The following is a 5,384-nucleotide window of genomic DNA, read 5'->3' as shown; positions in this document are numbered from 1 at the left end:
ACATCTGCAATATCTGCAAATTACTGAAACTCCAGCCCGACGACATAATGTTCATTTAAAGCAGCGCAAATCAGTTTGTTTTTTTTCAAGTCAAGTGCCTGGAAATGTGCTAGCAAATGTTTGTCTATACTACACATCTGGCAGCCTCAGAACAACATCAGCAGACACTTGGAGATGTGTTTCAGGCCCCCTGTTTAATCCAAGACGCCACGTTCACTGTCCCATTAGCTCAGTTTTGGTCTCCACCAGCTAAATGCTCCACTATGTTCAACAGCTGGTCTGATTGATGCAGGGTGGGTATCGGACAGTGGGTTTATCAGAGATTTTCAGTGCAAACAGCTGCCTGATGCTGGAAACTACACTGATGAGAGTGGTGAGAGGGGAACCAACCCAGTAAAGCTGTGTGAAGTAAAACAAAAACAATGAGCTAAAAGAGGCTAAACACCTCCATAGAACTGAGAGGGGACTGCAGAGCTGGTGAAAATACTCTGTGGGTTCATCATTTCAAATGATTGCTTTTATGTTACACAGTCATTAGAGTTTAATATATACATAGAGATTAGTTTAGCTCTAATATTTCAGTTATTAATGGTCATTAATGGAGGCCATTTCACCGAGGGCCGAGCGCCAGAGGCAGTTTTGGACAGCTGAAATGTCATGTCATCATCTGCCGCTTATCTGGGTCCAGGCCCAGTCCGCGGGGGCAGCCCACCCAATTTACAATGCACCGAAGGCCTATGGGACCTCCACGGGTGGTGAGCCCATGGGAGGTGGTGCCACCCGGAGTGGGATTCAAACCCACGACCCTGAGAGGTTGAGTCTCATGCTCTACCAACTGAGCTAACCAGGCGGCTACAGCTGAAATGACAAGGCTAAATTTGGAAATATTACATCTGAAAAGAGTGTGGATGAGAGTGAAATGTATTACTATGTATAACGCACATGCTGTAAACATTTTGTGGGAGTTGTAGATCTTCTAAATGCTAATATATTCATTGTTTTTGTAACTTAGTTAAAATCACGAATGGTTTAAATTCTAACAGTAACCGTTCTAGTTTTCTATTACCATGTAACAAGACATTCCTCCCCTAAAACTCAAAGAAAAAACCTCATATTTCTCTAAATAAAAATTTTAAAAGTCCTTTTACACAAACCTGGCCAAAGCAATGTCTGCTCAATTTGGGAAAAAAATTCAGTCTGTAGTTACTTTTACAAAAAAAGTTCCACAGTGTTCTAGTTTACATTCACAATATGCCTTATTTGCCAGGGAACTCCAGCCAAGTTCCCTGATCAACAGCATAGAGACAGACAACCGTACGGATAGACCATGTCTCTGGGCTAAGCCATCAGAGATGTTCATCTCTCCCTTCAGTGAAAGCGCTCCAGGTCAGTGAAACCAGAGGGGAGAGGGAGAGTCAAGCTGACCAGACCCTGAACAACTTTCATCTCTGATTACACAGCTTCTCTCTCTGGAGTGTACACTTCTCCACCCCGGCATACTGATCAGGCCGATTCAGCCCTCCATGATCACTACAGCTCACAGACTGACTGACATGAGCCCAACCCCCACCCCCTCCCATCCCTATCCTCCATCCCCCAGCCTCTCCTACAGCACCTAGGGTTATCGTCAGAAGTCTATAGCCCCTCCGAAGTCTCTGTAGAAATCAGCAAGGCTGGATCAGTGAGAAGGCCAGGCCAGAGGAGGCCTAGAAGAGGAGAAGAGGTGCTCTGGCTCTTAAGAGACTCCCCTCCCGGCTTTTTGAAGGGGGAGGGCGAACGGAAGGAAAATCAATAGGCGAGGATCAGGAGGCCTGTGATGGCATGGCTAATCTGGTTTCTGCATTAATGTTTCAGATGCTGGGAGAACTCGCTGCCTGGCTTGCTGTACTCAGGGCCTCAGCGAAGCCTTGCACAATAAGCAGCAAACACACACACACACAAGACAGTGTTTAGCTTGGCTCACACACTTTCACTCACCCAAGAACACAAAAGAAAAGGTTGTATCAAGAGGAAGCTCTGCTTCGTGTTTCCTCACATATTTGGAGCAATCAACTAAATATACTGCAAAACCTGATTCAGCAAGAACCTAAACTTATTTGATGAGCCCTGATGTTAAGCCACTGCTACGAACTCACTTACGAAAAAAAAAAGCACAGCAGTCTGTGGTTGTGACATCAGTCTGGTTTTGTATGATATATGCAACATTTAATTCAAAGAGCAGAACAAGAGCTGATAGCGCAAGAGGTCTGGAACAATTACCTGAAGCAGGCAGACAGAGGGAAGGGAGCAGTACAAAAAAAAAAATTGCCCTGAAAAATGCAAGCCATGGGTCACTGTTGAGATAAGACCTCAGAACTGGAGATTGCTGGTGTGTGTCAGCAAGTGTGTATGTGTGTCCACACGTGTGTATGAGCCAGAGAGAGGCAGCAGGCGTAGCTGTGTTGGAGGAGCAGTCCTCCCAGACACTGAATCATAATCTCTAAACTCTGCCGGTATTTGGTGTTTATGCCACGGTTTCCACATTGCTTTCCTCTGACATTAGCCTTGTATAAATCAGGCTGCGACAGACAGGCAGCTCCCTTCTAGAGGCTGGTACGGGAAGGGGAGCTGCCACAGGCTGCACCCTGGGCCCCCACCTACCTCCACTATCCACCACCCCACCGCCTCACCAGCAGATGTGCTCTGCTCTGCTATCTGCTACCCCCCCCCACCACCACTGCCCCACCCCAAAAAAAACACTGACACACACACACACAGAGGCACCTTCATCCCACCACTCATAATGACACCACTAATGCCTCCAACCATGCTGAAATATTCACTCTCTGCTCTCCTACACTCTGGCTGTGCTCGTCTGCAGCTTTAACTACAACAACAACAGCAGTGATAGTTTAAGCTGAGCAATGGTGATGCCTTCAAGTGCTCATTCAGCCAATTTTGGAGGAATCTGCAATACGTTCACTGACAAATTTCAATTTTATTTACATAGCCCAAATCATAACATACACTGCACTTTACAGAGTGAGGTCAAGAACATATAACATTACAGAGAGAAACCCAACAGTTCCCACCATGAACTGTTGGCAACAGGGAAAAACCTCCAACAGAACCAGACTCAGGGTGGGGTGTCTGCCTGTAATAATGTATTAATGTTATTAAAAATAACAGCAGCAATGAGAGCAGCACCAAATAATAATGCTAAAAATAACAATAAGAAGAAGGAGGAGGAAAAGGAGAAGAAGAGAGATAATGGCAGATCCAGATCTTGCACCTCCGGAGTCAGAGATACCAGCAGACTGAGGACAGGGAGGAAAAGCCCAAACTATGAGACAGAGAGAGAGAGAAGACACAAAGATAACGACATGCAGTAGTGTGTCAGTACTCACACTGCAGCATTTTGGATCAGCTGGAGGCTTTTGACAGATTTACTGGGACATCCTGGTAAGAAGGAGTCACAGTATTTCAGTCTTGAGGTAACAAATGCCATGTTTTTCCTACTTTGTCTGTGTAGCAATTACTTAGTAGACATTTGATTAACTCTGATTTGTTTGGCAATATACAACACTGCAGAACAAGGTTTGTGTTGCATTTTTACCCAGCCTCGAGGCCGCTGTCTTTCCAAGGAGCCCTGTAATAATACTGTCAGTGTTTCAGTTGATATTAAAGGTGCACGCCACAGTTTACTCATTATGGGAAGAACAATACAAGTCAAGCATGTGAAAATTGCTGTGTATCTTCTCGATGTCCTCTGGCTTTGGAGGATTGTTGTCAAGCTTCAAAAAATCATCTTGATGAGGTGCTTGAAGTTGTGGTTTGGGCTTGAGACTGTAAATGTTTCAGGCTCAGGCCCAAAGATTTTAGAGGCTGGGGGCATAGAGAGGTGATCATCTAGTGAAAGTTTCCTGTTTTTGATTTGCATCATGGGAAGTGTGGGATCCAGCGTTTTTGACGCTTTACCCATGTTGTTGACTGAAAGTCAAGATATTTCACCTTTGCTTCTAAAATCTTGACTTTTTTTTTTTTATCTTTCTTTTGCAAGTCCTCCAACTTCCTGAAGCCCAGTACAAAATTTCTGGGGTACCCCTTTAAGCTTACCTGGGACAGAGTAGTATTCCATATAAATGCAGGTTGGTTTCTGGGACTCTAGGCAAAATACACTGGGGCAGCGTGTGTTTGTGTGGAGTGGGGGCCCCAGGTCATTTTTACCCTGTGGCTCCCTTGCAGGTTGATCCAGCCCTGGTCATTGTGGTTAAATATTAAAAAAGTCAACAATGACCAGAAACTTTTTGACTTCCAACTAAACTATAATCTTTCCCTAAACATAAGTGTTATATAGATTTATAGATTTTAGCTTAACAATAGGGGTATGTAAAACCCCTGTCTACATATGCCCCTGACAACAAGTCCTCCAACATAAGTTATAGAAGTTTTTCCCTATTCTGGAAAGAAGCAAAACTACTATCACTTTTAAACAGGAAATGAACGGAAGTTCTACTTAAGTTAAAGTCCAGTGCTTTGTTGACCCTGTTGCAACATGATCAACAGTATAGAGAGCACCTAAACTATGTTCTTGACCTTGATGAAGCCTGGGTTGTGGACACAGTTCTGTTACAGGTGATCTGGGAATCCAAGAGCAGAACACAAAGACAGGAGAAGGTGAGTTTGAACCAAGGATTATTTATGAAAAGTTGGTAGCAGAGGCTGAGCAAAATGGATGGGTGGAGAGGAACTGGGATTGGTGCAGGATTGGAACGCTCCTTGAGAGCGTAGACTCTGTTATACAGTCAGTCGCATAACAGAGTCTACTACGCTCTCAAGAAGTGTTAAGGTTGAAACTAGGTATTTATGGCAGAGCACAATAATGATGATGAGCAGCGGGTAGCCTGAGCTCCTGTGCACTTGTCTTGAGGCAGACAGCACAGGGACTGATGTTGGATTCAATTTCAAAAAGACCCACACAACAAGGGGACAGTCTTTTGGACTCCACTTTAAAAGGGAGACCCCTGGAACTGAGCCAAACCTTTTGACTAGGCATGAAGTTGTGGGCACGTTCCACCCAAAGCAACTGAGTGCTCCATGTGGACAGGTTAGAAGTCCATCTAGACCATCTGCACTTGCATCTGTGCAATGATGCAACCAAGGAATGACACAGTGGAGACATGGAATTCACATTTTTCAGCTTTCACACATATTTTGTTTTCCAAGAAGAGCTGGAGTACCTGGCATACAACAGGCTCGCCCCATTTGCATGGGCTCAGGCTCAGAACCGCTTATATGGGCTAGGGGGAACATGGGGCAGCACAACGAAACATGCCAGGTAATGGCTGAAAAGACAGAGTAAGTCAGCTGCTTAAAGGACCTCTTTCTGTGGCGCTTACAGACAT

At 44.8% G+C, this 5,384-nt stretch overlaps 1 non-coding gene across 1 annotated transcript; it reads right to left on the bottom strand.

The window, feature by feature from the left end:
* Nucleotides 1-777: 777 nt before the first annotated feature.
* trnal-caa lies at nt 778-850 on the bottom strand. The gene has a single exon. It is a non-coding gene; the product is annotated as a tRNA-Leu (tRNA).
* Nucleotides 851-5,384: the final 4,534 nt, after the last annotated feature.

Source organism: Toxotes jaculatrix, chromosome 1 (genome assembly GCF_017976425.1).
Source record: "Toxotes jaculatrix isolate fToxJac2 chromosome 1, fToxJac2.pri, whole genome shotgun sequence".
NCBI classification, from domain to species: Eukaryota; Metazoa; Chordata; class Actinopteri; family Toxotidae; genus Toxotes; species Toxotes jaculatrix.
Note: the sequence above shows the minus strand (reverse complement) of the source record. Positions and strands in the feature narration are given on the sequence as shown.